Here is an 18,093-nt window from a genome sequence, read left to right as displayed (position 1 = left end):
CTGCTTAGCCTCAAGAGAAGGATAGATGGACAGACTACCAATATGTTTCACTTCACTCATGCCAAGGGTTCACCCTACTCTGCACTGCCTGCTTCTTTGACATACCCATGTGCAAGGAATTAAGAAAAAAACAAACAGAATGGGCAGGAAAAAGTAACAGCCAGAGGCCAAAGTGAACAAGGAAAGTGTGGCAAATTGTTCCCCAGCTCACCTATGAGGGACTGAATTGGCATATCAAAGCCACTCAGGTTCCTAAAGCACAAATACTGAGGCGAGCTGGGGTCCAGCAGCCCAGGAGCCTCACTGTATCATCCACTCAGATATGAAGGGCATAAAGGGCCCACGCTCTCACAGTTTGGGACCAATGTCTCACCTGTTCCAGCCCTCGGAATAATCGGTGTTCAGCAGGATTAACAGCAAGTGCACACTCTGCATAAATCACAGGAGATAAAATACCTTATCAGGGTCCCTTAGTTGCTGATGAGAGTCAACGAAGGGTATTTGGAATCCCTGCTGTGCCGCTCTTGGTCATCTTTCCGAAATTCCCGAATTTGCTGGCCAACACCTCTGTCCACAACCGATTTCTGGAAAAGTGAGGGACCTGGTTGCATCACCTATGATATTAGAGTAAATAAAAGCAATTAAGATTATGTTCATGGAGCCAATGCATAAAACACTTGCACTCAGATCCTGGGGAATCCTGGATATATGCCAAGGTTCCATTTCATTTGTAAAATTTGCTGATTTGTTCGTTCACTTAAAGATTTCTAGAACCGGGCACTGTGTTAGGCACCTGATATACCAAGATTCATCCACGTATTCAACAAACACTTGAGTGCCTGTTATTTGCCGGGCACTGTTCTCGATATCAGAGACATGGTGCTAAACAAAACAGTCTCTATCCTCAGTGACAAGTGAACCATAGAAATGCATGGAAAGTTGATGGTGACACACTGGTGGCATTTAGTGCTGTGAAAAGAAATAAAGCAGGTAGGAGAGAAGGGCTTAATGGAGGAGGTTCTCTTGGACAGTGATTACGGGGGACCTCTCTGAGGTGGGGACATTTGAGCAGGGACCACAAGGAAGTAAGGGAGCAAGCCACGTATATACCCAGGGGAAGAGCTTTCCTGGCAGAGGGGAGATGATTCAAAAGTCCCAGGAAGAGAACAGCTTGGCATGTTCGAGAAGAAGCAAAGAGGCAAATGGAGCTGGAGTGAACAAGGGGGAGGGTGGTACAGGTGAAATTAGAGAGAAAGGGCCAGACAGCCAAGGACTTTGGGTTTTTTCTAAGTGTGAAGGGAAGCCAGCAGGCCTGCAGGCTTGTGGTAGAGGAGTGGCATGTGGTTGTTTACATTGTTAAAGGATCATTGGCTGCTTCGTGGCAGGTCCCCTGTTGGACGGCAGTCTGGCAACATGGATCCAGTCAGGTGCTGTCATGCGGAACAGGTGGGAGAAGGTGGCAGTTTAGCTAGAATGATTGGAGGCAAGGGGTGAGCAGCGGTCAGGTTTGGGAGATATTTAAAGAATGACGGTAAGATTCAGTCCCTGCTCTCAAGGAATTCACAGGAAAATCAAGAGAGAATGAAAGCCACTATAATGTAATGGGAAACAGGCAATAAGGGAAAGACAGGCTGGGTTGAGCAGCACCTTCAGGGGGGTTGGGGAAGGCGTTGAAGAAGGTGACATTTGAGCCGTGTTTGGAGAAGTGAAATTCCACCAGATGTAAAAGGAAGGTCATTGCAGGCAGGGGGAACAGCTTACGTGAAGCCTTGGGAGCATGAGGCTGCACGGTGTGTTTTGGAATCATTCGGCGGGTGGGGGGGAGGGTGGGGGACGAGGAAGATAGCCCAGAAAAGTGGTTGGAACAAGACTGGGAAGGAATTTGAATGTGACATCATTCAGGAGCAAGTCCTTTATTCTATCAACAGTAGAGAGGCCTGGAAGGCTTTACAAGTAGGTACCAGACACAGGCAGAACTGTGTTCTGATGCATTATGGAGTAGACTGGAAGGACCTTAGGAAATGTGGTTCATTCATTTCACAAAAATGAGCAAGTGCCCACCATGTACACTATGCATCAGGAAGAGAGCAGTAAACAAATGACCATCCTGCCTTTCTTTATGGATTTTAGGTCTGGTGGGGAGGTAATAAGAACTAAATGTAGCGGGGCGCCTGGGTGGCTCAGTCGGTTGAGCATCCAACTTCGGCTCAGGTCATGATCTCACAGTTTGTGAGTTCGAGCCCCACATCGGGCTCTGTACTGACAGCTCAGAGCCTGGAGCCTGCTTTGGGTTCTGTCTCTCTCTCTCTCTCTCTCTCTCTCTCTCTCTCTCTCTCTGCCATTCCCTGCTCACACTCTGTCTCTCTCTCAAATAAACATAAAAATAAAAGAGGACTAAATGTAGAGGCTTGGTCAGATTCAGGAAATATTTCAGAAGTACCATCGTAAAGACAGGGAAAGTTCTGCATGTGGAAAATGAGAATGGCTTGGCTTTCTGATTGTGAGATATAATGGGAATATAGTTACTGCAAAGGATCCTGCCATGTAGAAATAATTTTTAAATAATCCATATGGATTATATATATACATATATACCCTTTATAGCTTTAAGAGCATTTCCTCATAAAATTTCTCACTTGCCCTTAAGTGTTTTACAGATTGTAATTATTAAATAATTATATGTTGTAATATTATTTGACTCTATAGCCCTTGGCCAAAGTTCTGCAAAAGGATAGCTGCTTTGGAGCACTGGAAAAACATCCTAGCATACGAGGGCAGTTAAATAAGAGATAATACGTCCGAGACCATGGCACCAGTCTAGAGAGAAAAGTGTGTGTAGCTGTCTGTATGTCTTAATTTCTAAGAGAATCCATTCAGAAGGAGTGAGGCAGGGTGAAAGGCAAAATTCTTTTCTTTTTTTAGTTTTTTAACGTTTATTTATTTCTGAGAGAGCACAAGCAGGGAGGGGCAGAGAGAGAGGGAGACACAGAATCTGAAGCAGTCTCTAGGCTCTGAGCTGTCAGCACAGAGCCCAATGTGGGGCTCGAACTCATGAACTGTGAGATCATGACCTGAGCTCAAGTCGGTCGCTGAACCAACTGAGCCACCCAGGCGCCCCAGGGCAAAATTCTTAAAAATGTACCTGGGTCTCTCTTTTAACACCTGTCACTCTGATAACGTCATGTCCCTGTAGCAAACTCCTCTAAAAAAAATGTACTTTCCTGACCAGGACGGTGTGTCATATTTAGAGTCTAGAAAAAGGCTGTGGAGCCTTTGCACAGTGGTGCTTAAATTAATTCTCCATGACGTTTCCCGCCTAGCTCACTCCTTTCTGCTGTTTTCAGAATCAGATTCTGCACTTAATCTCTCCCTTGTTTTCAGATGACAAAATCTCTCTGTTAGGTTTCAGAAAGCTGGGATTACAAAATGTTCTTATGGCTTTAAGTCCTCTGTGGTGATTGGAGAACTCAGGAAAGGATTGGATGAGATTTTGGTTTTTGAGGGTTTTTTTTTTTTTGGTGGGGAAGGGGCAGTCAGTGGACTGAATAGGGGATTCCTTTGTGGAAATCTGCCTTTGGACCCAAATGTTCATCCCTTAAGAGGATTCCAAGATTTTTAAAATAAAATGAAAAGAGATGTGGGTTACAGGCATATATGCATGTGCCAAAACCGCACTGTGCATGGAAGACTGCTCCGTGTACACATTGGAACTCAATAAAAAGATAAATCAGACAAGCAAGACAGGCAGAGCAAAAATAATACCGACAAATAGAACCAACCACTGGACTGTCTTAGGGATGTGAGTTATGATTTTTCAAAATAATAGCAGCTAAACTCAGTCAGTAAGAGCCTCTGACGTGAGGCCAAGGTTGTCACGAGCTGATTCCTATGTAGGCCATTTGCTCGCCACGGTTTTGTGGGGGCAGTTGGTACCACTCATCCTACTAGCAAGTTCTGTATTTGTTTCCTGATTTCAAGGGCAAAGGAGAGAGAAAGTATAGAGCAGGGAAATTCGGTCCCCTATGGATGACTGGTGAGGAGTTACCATCTTTTTTGTCATTATTATTGAAGCACAGCTGACACCCTATGTTACAGTAGTTTCAGGTGTACGACATAGGGATTTGACGACTCTACACGTTGTGCGGGGCTCATCACCAGTGTAGCTGCCATCTGTCACCAGACAATGTCATGACAGTACCACTGACTGTATTCCCTGTGCTGTGACTTAACTCATTCCACAACTGGTTACCATCTTCTTCTAAGAACAGCATATCTGATCTCCAGATGTTAGAACATATCATCACCATCAGTCTCATTCAGAATGCTCCTCGCTTTCCTTCTTTTTTTTTTTTTTTTAATGTTTGAGAGAGAGAGAGAGCGAGCGCGAGTTGGGGAGGGAGACACAGAATGTGAAGCAGGCTCCAGCCTCTGAGCTGTCAGCACAGAGCCTGACGCGGGGCTCGAACCCACAGACCGTTGGATCATGACCTGAGCTGAAGTCGGACGCTCAACCGACTGAGCCACCCAGGCCCCCCTCACTTTCCTTCCTTAATCCAGAGCAGTTCTTAGCCTCTCTGAGATCTTGATTGGATGCAGGAGTGATCACTCCGCACTCCCACCCTCAATGCCTTATTCCTTTAATACAATACCACACACCCCTACACTCAATTGGTGGAGATATATACCATCAGTATACAACACACTGGAAGTTACCATTACATCCGTGCAGTTTCCATTAGCTGAAATGCAACCCGTGTTCGGGTGACCTAACAACACTCCAACCACATGGCCTCCTTTATTATCTGTCTCTCCCACTAGACTGTATGTTCCATGAAAGCAGAGACAGGCCTGATTTCCTCACTCCAGGATATCCAGCACTTAGCACAGTAACTGCCACATTACAGGTGTTCACCTAATACTTAGTGAAGGAGTAACAAATCAAAAGAAGCAACGCATTGCTGTTTTTATAGAGATGAGTCTCCTGTGCTTGGACTCAGCGGAGGGGGTGGAAATGGAATTGAAACATGATTCTGCAAGGTTTGCTTTTCCCTTTCAGACAGATCATTTCTGTTTTCCTATATAGAACCTGGATCCTGAGTGACCAGCCAGCACAAAAGTACATGTGACCTTTAAGGACCCGGCATGTTTTTGCCACAGGCAGGAGGGTTCTATGTTTTAATTGCCTGGAGGTTTCATCCAAAATCAGAGTCAGCCAACAGTGCAGTCTGTGAGCAGGGCGGTTACATCTGTGGCACTTGGAATTGTGCCCGGTCCCACACCGAGCAGACCTCCCCGGACCGCAAGGTTGGAAACAATGTGGGTTCAGCAAAGAAGGCTCACCTTGCTGCGGGGAATGGTCGGGCTACTCATAAAATTACCTGAAGTAAGACCCTCTCAACAGACTTAAGTATGAGCAGAGGGATAGGAAGCACTGGGAGCTCACAGATGGAACTATTTACCAACTCATGTGGAAGTATTTCGGTATTTTAACAATTGAAAGGCACCACCAGCACCCATCAGCTGATTTCTGGTCCTGAGCATCAGCAGAACCATCCCCACCACAGGATGTCTGAGCAGCCGCCTGCCTTCTCGGAAGCTGCCGTTTCCCAGTTTGCAGATGAGATGTACAGGCAACATCTTTGCCCGGACATCTAAACATCACGGTTCTGGCCGGCAGGACCTTGACGGGAGGCCCCTCGCCTTACAGAGTTCTGAGATAATTTTCCTTTAGCGAGGCTGACATCACTGACCTAAAGGTGGGTTCTAGGCAACTGCCCTATCTGGAGAACAATCATTCCTGCTGGTAAATGAGTCACTGGGAGAGAGAGAAATTGAGACACCTTATGAAGCAGAGCTCTGCTCCCCCAGAACTGACACAGCCCCGTCCTGTCCCCGGGCTATGTGTAACCCAGCAACAAAGATATATACCGGGACCAGGCTGGATGAGGAAGGTCTGAAGCTAAAACCCCAAAGACGCTCAGCCTTTAATGGAGAAGGGCTTTTAGAAAAGATCTGGCAAATTCTCTGCCCTTTCAACTTCACTTTCTGTTCTCTTTTTATCTGCTTTCAGCATTTCCAATTAATCTTGGAATGAGAGCCCAAGGCAAGAAGCCAGTGGTGCCTGAGGAATGCTAAAGAGCAAACCGATCCAGGGAAACAAATGCCAGCAAGGGACCCCACAGCAAAGAGACAGACACTGTGAGCATCTCTCCCGTTACCATGAGGCTTGCGAGGCGTGTGCGCGGGTCTCCGCATTGGCACCATCTGCCAATTCCTCAGGAGGACAGAACAAACCAGCGAGGCATGAAGATTAGATTATGTAACGCTTGAGGATTGCTGTTTTCAAAGAGGAAACAAATGGAACGAATTGATTTGCTTGTCAGAGTCATGTCACTAAAGGAGACCCGTTCCCTCCTCCTCTGAGAGGACCTCATTAAAGAGGGACACGATTTCACAGATTCAGACCATGTGAGACCACAATTGACTCCATTCATAAGAGCAAGTCTAATTTCCAGAGTTGCACTGATAAATCCCACTCTGCTTGCCTGAAAAATGACTATTCAGCTACCTCCTAGGTACCAACACGGCAAGGAATTTAACTGTTGCCAGTGGCCAGCCACAAGATTCAGAACCTTTGAGCTTTGCCTGAACTGAACTCACTTGCTTCTGGGGGAGCAGTACCTAATTTTGAGACCGGTGGGGTCGTGTTTACTATTCAGAGCTCTAGACAGGTGCTTTGATAGAGTGGGGATGTGTTCTTAAAAATACACGCGTCAGTAACATTGTATGGTGACAGATGGTAAAACTCCACTCATCTTGGAGAGCACTGAGTAATGTATAGAATTGTTGAATCACTATGCGGTTGCACCTAAAACTAATATAACATTGCATATCAACTATACTTTGATAATAATTTCTTTTAAATACATGCATCGAGAAGGAAAATTCATTGCATGTCTAGGATTCTTTTGCCATGGCTGGGCTTCTCTCAAAATGCCCAGCACAGTACTTTTTTATAGTATGGTCAGTAGAAGAATGAATGAATGAATGACCCTGAACTTACTGCCATAGGTGCCATTCCCAAAGGTTTCATTTTCTTACTAAAATACCAAGATTTAAACGTCAAGTCTTCACTCAACAAGGAAATGAAGTCTTCTATAACAGGTATTTTCCAATTGCCCCTTCAGGTCCACTTTTCTACCCCTCCTACATCAACTCACTCCTTAGTCCTCTTAGCTTCCAGCCAATGGGAGGCAGCAGCAGAGGCGTGGAGGGCAGAAGGAGGGTGAGGTCAAAGTATTTATTCCCCCAGTTCCCTCCCTGCCAGATCACCACGGGTTGGTTGTGCTATTGATAATAGCTCACCACCGCTCCTTCTCAAGGTGGTCCTCTCTTCCTGGGTTCTGTCATTTCTCCCTCCTTTGAACTTCCAGATCTAGAGATGATAAAGACTGGGGCGCCTGGGTGGCTCAGTGGGTTAAGCGTCCGACTCTTGCTGTTGGCTTCAGGTCAAGATCTCTTGGTTTTGGTCTTGTGGGTTTGAGCCCTGTGTCAGTGCGGAGCCCGCTTGGGATTCTCTGTCTCCCTCTCTCTCTGCCCTCCCCCACACGTGCCATCTCTGTCTCTCTCAAAATAAGTAAACAAATTTTTTAAAAAATGACAAAGACCCCAGCTATTACGAGCCTCTTGGATACTGCACTATCCTTATGGTTTCCCTACACCTTACCAACCCTTGCATATAGTGTCTCTATTAAATCCTCCCCTAATTATCTATTTTGAGTGTGCCATCTGTTTCTTATGCAGACCCTGACTGATACACCTACCACATGTGTCAGCCTGTTCTAGGCCCTGCACCGCAGTGTTTTTAAAAAAGTAGCAAAATTAATAATACGATATGCTACTACTTTGTACTTATTCTCAATGTTCACCTTCTCACAAGGCTATAATAACAACTTAAAGATAAAACCTAATTCCTCTTTACAACATAATTGTGCAGTAGAGTTTGTATGAGCTAAATATAATTCGGAGAACAAGCTTTTTCGTGTCATCAAAATTCATGTTAACAACTATAAAGGGAGAACTGCAGAACTGATGCCCTTGAGATTTAACAGAAAACATATTCCAGTATTGAAATCAATCACACAGATATTCAAAAGCCTACTAGGTGGCCAGAAAGGTGCTGATCTTAGTGAGAAACAACACAGACGTGGGCTCTTACTTCATGCAATTTGTTCTTGTTTCACACGCTAAACATACTCCTAAAAAGTTGAATACCAATTGTATTTCCATAAATCAAAAAATAGTTGTATGATCATGGTGAGCGTATTCTTCAAATAATAATTTGGTAAAATAATCACCCTTTGATCTTTTGAACAGATTTTTTGTCCATCCAGAGTACTTCAAAAGAAATTTATCTTTGGTCTGTAGGGAAGATTGGTCTCCTTCCGTGCTCCTGGAATAGGAAAAATTGTGGAATAGAATTTAGAGGGAAGATAAGGGAAGTACCATTTATAGACCACATATAGAATGCCAGGAAGTTTGCATCTGTTAGCATATTTAATCCTGGAGGTATATACGTGTTCCATTGTTCCCTTATTTTCTACTTCTAAAAAAAAAAAAAATTAGAATGGCAGGTATGAATTCAAAATCCATTTTTTTTTAACAAGAAAGCAAAGCAAAAACATTCAATGCAGGACTCTAAAGATCATATTACTCCTCAGCTTCGCTGGCTTCCCACTGCTTAGGATCAAGTCCAAAATTCTTTACACTGTCACTGCTCCCGCCTCAGTTCTCTCCACCAGCCAGGCTTCTTCCCACTTGAAGGCCTTTGACCTCTGTTCCTACATCTGTCTGCAACCTCTTCTTCTCCCTTCTTTTCCAGGCTAACTCATACTCATCCCTCTGGTTTCTGCTCAGTTTACACTTCCCAGGGAATGTCTGTCTCCCCAGCTGGGCCTATGTCACTGCATCCCTAGTGCCAAACACCAGAGAAGGGCTGAACGCTCATTTGTGCCCCGTCGCAACGAATGGGGAAGGGTTGCCCAGCGGGGCTGCCCAGCCTCATGGGGGCCAGATCTACCATTTCCCTAGGAGGGGGTTGCCTTCGCCCCAGGGGCCTGCCAAAGCCTCCCTCAAAAACGGAAAGGCCAAAAGAACCTCCTTTGAGGTTCAAGAAGGTCTTAGCTTTCTCTCTGCCCATCAAGCGGACCTACAGTCGCTCCAGGACCCTCTAGCTGAGGTGAGAATAAAACGGCCCCACTTATCCCAACAGGGTCATGACCTTCCTCCCACCTCACAACTGCCCACTTGTATCAGCCACGTGATGCAGAAGCTGTGCATGTGCCCGAGAAGTGTTCCTCACGGGATCTCTCTTCCCTAGCCCAGATGTTGGGGAATTTCAACCTGGCCCGCTTGAGGGCTGGCAGAATTAGGAGAGGGGTTTGCGAGGTCACTTGGGAGGCCAAGGCGGGGTTGGGTTGCATTGGGCATCGCCCAGTAGCAGGCACTGGGCTAAAATATCTCACTGAATACTCCCAATGCCTTTGTGTAGTGTAGGGATTGATATGTCCGTTTTACAGATGGAGAAACGGAAGCTCGTGTGGCAAAAACCAGGGACTTGTCTAATGACAATCTTTGGATCTGAACTCCATTTTCTGTCTCCCAGACACCAAGTCTTCTTATGTCCTTGATCATCCTTCAACAGTAAAGGGAGGGATGCCCTCTCTCCTTCCCTGTTGAACCTCAGGGGTTCATGTCCTGGCTGTGTGACTTTGGGCAAGTCATGTCACCGCTGAGCCTCAGTTTCATCATCTGTAAGATGACAGTATTGCCCTCTGGCCATTACTTATGAAAATTAACTTTTTTTAAGGTTATTTATTTATGTTGAGAGAGTGCACGCAACACCAAGGGAGGGGCAAGGGGGGGGGAGAGAGGGAGAGGGAGAGGGAGAGGGAGAGGGAGAGGGAGAGGGAGAGGGAGAGGGAGAGGGAGAGGGAGAGGGAGAGGGAGAGAGAGAGAGAGAGAGACTCCCAAGCAGACTCTGAGCTGTCAGCACAGAGCCTGATATGGGCTTTAACTCACAAACCTGGGGATCGTGACCTGAGCCGAAGTCAAGAGTCCAGCGCTTAACTGACTGAGCCACCTGGGTGCCCTGAAAATTAACTTTTCTAGAAAAAAATTTGGTCATGCCTACCAGATGCCAGGTACTGCACTAGGTAGGCCTGGGGTGTACCAAAGCAGAAGAGATCATGTCATTAAAAGATAGTGTATAATAGGAGATGCTAATAAATTCCAAAGCCCATCAAGAATATATACAGGAGGTTACATAATGGCAAGTGTCATGAAAAAAATTGAGCAGGGAAATGGAATAAGGAATGTATTGCATGGGCACAGGTTTAAGTAGAATGGTCAGGGAAGGCCTCATGAGCAGTTGGCATTTGAGCCAAGACCTGAGGAGCTGAGGGAGGAAGACCTGCCAGAGATTATTCTAGAAACCTGGGAGAGTTTGGACCCATCTCCCATTAAGAACAGATGAGATCTAAAAATGGGCCTGGCATCCCCATTGAAGCTTGCAGTTCTGTGGGCTTCCCTCATTGGAAGGTGGGAAGCTCTACTGTGGGTTTCTCACAGCTGGTCCTGGGGAAGTGGAAACAGCCTGTTACAGGTATAGGGATTCACAGTCAACAAGCCTCTTCCTTGCATCTCCAGAGAAGCAGGTGTTTCTATCAGTTGACTCAAGAAGGGTCTGCCATGCCCTTGGAAATTTCTACTTTCTGCTCCATTGAAACCAAAAAGAAGCAGGAAGACAGGATTAGGACCTGTGCTGACATTTTTCTGGAATGTCCTATCTCAGCCGGGTTCCCAAATACATGTTGAGGCTCATTCACACAAAGGCATCTGCTCAGAACCCCTAACAGATACAAGAGTGCTGGCACACACCCGCTCCCAGGCTTGAACACTTTGCACGGAAAAGTCGAGTCTGGGAGAAAAATATCAAGCCAGGCCTTGGGCAGCTCTCCTTTTAGCAAGTATTCTGAAAAGAATCCTCAGGAGCCAGGCTGAAGGGATAGAGCCCTAGGACTGTCCAAACGGGAGGCCACTGAGTCCAATAGACCGAGGCCCAGAGAGGTGAAGTTAGCTGCCCAAGCTCACCCAGCAAGTCCAAGAAAATCTCAGTGAACTCATGCAGTCAACAAAAATGTTTTGAGCACTATATATGCACCGGGCACTGTTCCTGACACTAGGTGTGAGGCAGCGATCAAAACAGACAACAATTCCTACCCTCTGCAATGGACATTCTGATAGAACGAGAGAGACAATGAAAGGATAAACTAGTAATACATGTAGTATGTTAGATAATGGAACTGTCATGGAGAAAAAACATGAGCAGAGAAACAATAAGGAATGTATTGCACGGGCTCAGTTTTTTTTTTTAATTCTTTTCTTAATGTTTATTCATTTTTGAGAGATGGAGAGAGACAGAGCATGAGTTGGGGAGGGGCAGAGAGAAAGGGAGACACAGAATCCGAAGCAGGTTCCAGTCTCCGAGCTGTCAGCACAGAGCCCGACGCGGGGCTTGAACCCACAGGCTGTGAGATCATGACCTGAGCTGAAGTCGGATGCTCAACCGACTGAGCTACCCAAGCGCCCCTGGGCTCAGTTTTAAATAGAATGGTCAGGGAAGGCCTCACAAGAAGTTGGCATTTAAGCAAAGACCTGAAGGGGCGCCTGGGTGGCTCAGTCGGTTAAGCGGCCGTCTTCGGCTCAGGTCATGATCTCGCGGTCTGTGAATTCGAGCCCCGCGTCGGGCTCTGTGCTGACCGCTCAGAGCCTGCAGCCTGTTTCGGATTCTGTGTCTCTCTCTCTCTGACCCTCCCCCGTTCATGCTCTGTCTCTCTCTGTCTCAAAAATAAATAAACATTAAAAATAATTTAAAAAAAAAAAAAAAAAAAAGGCCTGAAGGAGGTGAGGGAGGGAGACACGCTGGTCTCTGGGGGAAGAGCGTCCCAAAAGGAGGAAAGAGAGTGGTGGCCCCAAGGCAGGAACATACCTAGTGTGTTCCTAGGAGCAGCAAAGAGGCTTCTGGAGTGAAGTAAGTGTGAGAGAGGGTAGGAAGTCAGAGGAAGCAGGATCCAGATGGTGTCTGAGCTTTGTAGGCCACTAGGAGGACTTTAGCTTTTACTCCGGATGAAAAACCACTGGAGAGTCTGGGGCAGAGAAATGACACGATCTGACCCAATAAAAAAGCCTAGAGCTGCTGCTCTTCATTCACTCACTCAGCCATGTCCTAGGTGCCAGGCACTCTGCTGATGACAAGCCGGACAGCCCCAGAGTGAGCCACGGGGCACCTGCGTGTGCATTTTGTGCTGACTAGAGAGTCCAGAGCAAAGAGAAAGGAGGCTCAGCTGGTGGCCTTCCCCCCACCACTTGCCTTCCCCGCCTGGCCCTGCAGCCTGGGCAGAGGGGCCCCAGGTAGCTGCAAGGCTCCATGCTCCAGAGGCTGCTAGAACCTGCGGGTTATAAATAGCATCTCCTGCGCTGCGAATCGAGCTGCTCTGAGTGAGTCAGAAGCTTGGAGCCACAGCCCCTCAAACTGCAACATCACTCCCTAACCCCACCACCCCCCCACCCGGCTCCCTCACTGGCCTCTTCGTCAAGGCCAGGCCTCTGCTTCTCACCAGGACCCCCTCTGACCCTGTCACTCCCCACTTACCCCAGGTTGTACCTCCTGGAGCACTAGGAAGCCCACTGGTTCCTTAGTTCCGAGGGGCAGGATCGCATGATGTTGAAACACCCAAGATCTGGAGCCCACCTGGATTCCAGGCCCAGCGCTCTCTTTTCTGACTGTGTGACCTTAGGCAAGTCACTTCCCCCTTGGGCGCCCCATTTTCCTCATCCATAGTAATAATAGAATTATGATAATAATAGGATATTATGGTAGTATGATGACGCTAATCATGATAGTACTCACTTTGTGGAAGTAGTATGGGGATTCACCAAGATACCCCACCTAGAGCGCTTCGCCCAGAAGCTGGCATACAGTAGCTCTTCAGTTAATGGAATGATAGTCCCTGTGCTCAACTAGATTGGAATCCAGAGAAAGGTAACGATAAGTAAGAAAATGGCAGCTTCAGTCATTCTGCGGCGTATCTACCGTGTGTTTGAAGGTCGGTTCCTGACTTATGTTGCAGGATCCCTCATACTCGTAACCGAGCACGTTGCACCATCTCCATCTCACGGAGGAAGGAACTGAGACCCAGAGAGAGAGCTGTGTGACTGTCCAAGCCGCACGGTGCCGATGCCAGGTGAGGCGGAATCTGGTGTCAGCAGAAAGGCATAGCCTGGTGAGGGCGGGGGGAGGGGGGTGTGGTGGGTGCAGGTGGCCACGTGTTCCTAGCCCACCCCATATCTGCATACCGCTGTTGGGGGGGGGAGGGGAGCAGGCAGGTGGGGGTGCAAAATATCTCTGCTTCCTCTGACATCCCTTCCGCTTTCTTGAGCTGAGAAGCTCTCTGCCACCCCACCCCCCAAAGCTTAGACTAGCTCTCCTCTGGGTGATATTGAGTGAAACTCTCTCTACTAACAGCTTCGCCAAAGATCTGTCTGTTTAATAATTTTTATACGTCACACACATTGTTTAAAGAGGAAGGTGATAGTGGGGCACCTGGATGGCTCAGTCAGTTAAGCGTGTGGCTCTTGATCACTCAGGTCACGATCCCATGATTCGTGAGATCGAGCCCCCGTGTCAGCAGGGCTGTTAGTGCAGAGCCTCCTTGGGATTCTGTCTCTCCCTCTCTCTCTCTGCCCCTCCCTTGCTCTCTCTCTCTTTCAAAATAAGTAAATAAACTTAAAAAAAAAAAAAAAGACGAAGGGGACAGTGATAATTTGGCTTCATTGACACCCCCACTTTGATCCTACAGGATTGTGTCTGGTCACCCCCCCCCCCCCCCCGGCAAATCCCAGGTTCCAGAGACATCCCTGTAAGTCCCTTCTTCCTCCATGCTGAAAGCCTTGTAAAGTAGTAGAAAGGGCATGCATTTGGGAGTCAGACAAATCTGGGCTCCCTTCTGGCTCTGTCATTCCCTGCTGTGTGAGCTCAAGCAAGTCACTTTACCTCTCTGAGCCTCATTCACTTATCCATTCATTCAGCAAATGCATACCCAGCAACGTCAACCTTGCCCCAGGCTCTGCTGTGGCTCCTGGTGCTGGAGCCGTGGATGAGAGAGACAGAACCTCTGTCTTTCTTCATGGGGGCTTTCGTTCTGGCCGAGTAGAGGAGAGGCATAAGCAAACGATTTCAGAAGTGATGTGTGAATGAAGACAATGAAACCAGGCAATGCACTCATAACTGAGGTGGGGGCGAGGGTGAGCTCTCTCTCTCTCATCAGATAAGGTGGTCAGGGAAGCGGTGATGGCGATTCTTCTGAATAATGAGAAGGAGCCGGCTGGGAGACCTCAAGGCAGAGGGGAGAGGAGGCATATGGGCCTCAGGAAGGGAGTGGGTTTTGTGTCAGAGCCGGCATGGTGGGAGTGAAGTGAGCCAGGGGGACAGGGTGAGGAGATGAGGTCAGAGAGGTAGGCAGGGGCTAGATCACAGAGCGCCTAATGACGAGCATCCCAAGTTTGTGCACTTGTGCGCATTTGGTGAGATGATGCATCATCTACACAGGGCCTGGCATACAGTGGGTGCTCGATACGCAGTAACTGTTATGATTCGGAGCCTTCCTTGTCTTCCTCCACCGCCCAGGGACCCTCGTGTCCCTCCCCTGCCTCTCAACCCCCTTGACCCCACCGGCTCTCCCTGGTCCCAGGAAAAGGACAAGGACACTGGCAAGCATCATAGCAGGAAGGAGAAAGTAGTCCCCACCCTCCCTCACCCCTTCCCCCTCCAAACCCTCCCACTGCAGCCCAGTGATTTTCCTGCCTCTCACAGGCGATTTTATTAAACATCTCGAAAAAATATTCTCTCACTCCCTCTCTCTTTATTTATAAAAATCAACTTAACACCCTGCTCCTTTGTTCTATTTGGAAACTGGAACAGCCTGGTTTATATTTAGCCGAAATCCTGCTCCTTTCCCCACAGACTCCAACACAGCCCAAAGAGCTAGAGGGGCTAAGGAAGGAGAAGAGGGGAGGCTGGGGGAGGAAAGGGTGCCGCAAAGGACAGAAGGGTCCCCCAGAGGCCCGGGGCTCGGCTAAGTCCAAAGGACCCGGAAGGGTAAGATCTGAAGAGTCCTTTCCAGGATTTGGGGTGCCCCAAGTCCAGGCTTGCCCACTCTCTAGTCCCATCCAGATGTCCCCAGAAGAAGAAAGACAGGGGAGATAGAATACAGAGAAGAGAAACCCCCAACCCCAATCTGGAACCAGGCTTGGAAAGGCAGTCAGTACAAGGCAGTCATTAGGGGTGTGAGTCCTGGTTCAAAGCCAAACTCTCCTCTGCCCCTCACTAGCTGCCTGCTCCTGGGGAAATTAACGTGTTCATTAGAGTGTGTGTGACACATACTATGTGCTTGATAAATGATAGTTATTGTTATTAATCACTGTTGGCTCAAGGAAACTGTTCATCTCCTCAAACTTCAAGGCTCCGCTCAAAAGCCGCTTCCTCCATGAAGCCTTCCCAGATTAAAACCTATCTGGTCAGCTAAGAGCAGTGGGCTAGACACTGGGGCTATGGAGAGGAATGAGCAGGAACATATGGGGCCTCCAATGTGATCAGAAATGGACAGAGAACATACCACGTTCCAGAAGAGACTTTAGCTCCACTTGGGCAAGGCCAATTCTCCTTTGTTCTCTGCTGTATCTGTAGAGCTAAAGACAGCACCTGGCACGTGGAAAGACAGCATCAAATAGTGGTTAAGAATATATCTGGGTAGGGGCGCCTGGGTGGCTCAATTAGGCATCCGGCTCTTGATTTTGACTCAGGTCATGATCTCACAGTTCATGGGTTCAAACCTCACCTAGGGCTCTGAGCTGACAATGCAGAGCCTGCTTGGAATTCTCTCTCTCTCTCCCTCTCTCTCTGCCCCTCCCATGCTCACCCTATCAAAATAAATAAATGAACTTAAAAAAAAAGAATATATCTGGGTAAAGAAATTGTGTTATGTCCATACAATGAAATACTATTCCTCCATAAAAAGGAATAAAGTACTTAACACATGCTATAGTGTTAATCAACCTCAAAAACGTTATGCTAAGTGAAAGAAGCCAGATGTGTAAGGTCACATACTGCACAACTCCATTTATATGAAGCATCCAGAATAGGTAAATCCATAGAGAAAGAATGCAAATTGATGGCTGCCAGGAGCTGTGAGGGAGAATGGGAAGTAACTTCTTAATGGGGTGCAAGGTCTCCTTTTGGGGTGATAAAAGGTGTTTTTGGAACTGGATAGAGGTGGTGGCTGTGCAATGCCACTGAATTGTTCATTTTAAAAATGGTTAATTCTGGGGTGCCTGGGTGGCTCAGTTGGTTAAGTGTCCGACTCTTGGTTTTGGTTCAGGGCTGAGATCATGATCTCATGGTTCGTGAGATCGAGCCCCTCATCGGGCTCTGCGCTGACAGCACAGAGCCTGCTTAGGATTCCCTCTCTCTCTCTCTCTCCCCCTCTCTCTCTCTCTCTCACCCCACCCAGCTCAGAATAAATAAATGAACTTAAAAAATAAAAATGGTTAATTGTATGTTATATGAATCTTACCTCAATTTTCTTTTTAAAAGGACATATATGGGTCCACTTCATGGTCATGTCAATTGATGTGAGAAAACATTTGATGAAATTGACACCTATTCATGATTTAAAAACAAAAACAAACTGGGGTGTCTGGGTGGCTCAGTCGGCTAAGTGTCCCACTCTTGACTTCCGCTCAGGTCATGATCTCGTGCTTCATGAGATCAAGCCCTGCATCAGGCTCTGCTCTGTCAGCATGGAGCCTGCTTGGGATTCCCTCTCCCTCTCTCTCTACCTCTCCTGTGCTTGCGCTCATGCTCTCTCTCTGTAATAACAATAGTAATAACAATAATTATAAGTTATCATTTATCTCTCTGTCTCTCTAAATAACTAAACATTTAAAAAATAAAAACAAAAACAAATGTGATCAGGGTCAAAATAAAGAGGACTTCTTCAACCTGTTGAAGGGATTTTTCAAAACACCTGCAGCTGGGGTGCCTGGCTGGCTCAGGCTGTCCAGCGTGCAATCTCGATCTCAGGGTCAAGCCCCATGAAGGGCCCCATGAAGAGATTACTTTAAAAAAAATTTTTTTTAATCTTTAAAACCTACAGCTAACATATGCTGAAAGTCTAAACGCTGTCAGCCCTAAGACTGGGAACGAGGCAAAAATATCTGCTCTCACCACTTCTCTGCAACGTTGGACTGGAGGTCCTTAGCCAGGACAAGAAGGGAAGAAAAAAATGGGGGAAAGGATGAAGTTAAATTGTGTTTATTTGCAGATGACATGATTATGCATGTAGAATATCCTGGGAATTCACAAAAGAAAGAAATCTCTTGGAACTAATCACGTTATTTAGCAAGATGAAAGGATACAGGATCAATATATAAAAAGGCATTTCTCTATACTAGCAATGAAAAATTGGAAAGTGAAATGTATGAAAACATTTCTAATAGTATCGAAAAAATAAAATATTTAGGGATGCAGTTCGTAAAACACGTGCAATATTTGTACACCAAAAACTACAAAATCTTAAAAGACGTGAAAGACATAAATAAATGAAGAGACATACCATGTTCATGTATAAAATGTCCCTTCTCCCCATACTGAGGCTACAGATTCAGTGCAATCCTAATCAAAATTTCAGCAGGTGTTTAGGGGCACCTGGGTGGCTCACCCTTGATTTCAGCTCAGGTCACGACCTCACGGTTCATTCGTGGGATTGAGTTCCGAGGCATCAGGCTCTGCAAGCAGCCCGCATGGAATTCTCTCTCTCTCCCTCTCTCTGCCCTTCCCCTGCCTGCCCTTGCTCTCTTTCTCTCTCTCTCTCAAAATAAATAAATAAACATTTTTTTAAAAGAAGGGAACATACTGGGGCACCTGGGTTGCTCAGTCCATTAAGCACTCTGCACTAGGCATGGAGCCTGCTTAAG

General features: G+C 46.9%; 1 long non-coding RNA gene across 1 annotated transcript in view; it reads right to left on the bottom strand.

Annotated features, from left to right (window-relative positions):
- Positions 1-461: 461 nt before the first annotated feature.
- Positions 462-18,093, bottom strand: part of LOC122232609 — a 28,106-nt gene continuing 10,474 nt past the window's right edge. The window contains exons 2-4 of the long non-coding RNA XR_006209972.1: positions 15,735-15,820; positions 8,358-8,452; positions 462-614 (exon numbers count right to left, since the gene is read on the bottom strand). This is a non-coding gene — a long non-coding RNA (uncharacterized LOC122232609). The remainder of the gene's footprint in view (positions 615-8,357; positions 8,453-15,734; positions 15,821-18,093) is intronic.

Source organism: Panthera tigris, chromosome D3 (assembly GCF_018350195.1).
Source record: "Panthera tigris isolate Pti1 chromosome D3, P.tigris_Pti1_mat1.1, whole genome shotgun sequence".
NCBI lineage: Eukaryota > Metazoa > Chordata > Mammalia > Carnivora > Felidae > Panthera > Panthera tigris.
Note: the sequence above shows the minus strand (reverse complement) of the source record. Positions and strands in the feature narration are given on the sequence as shown.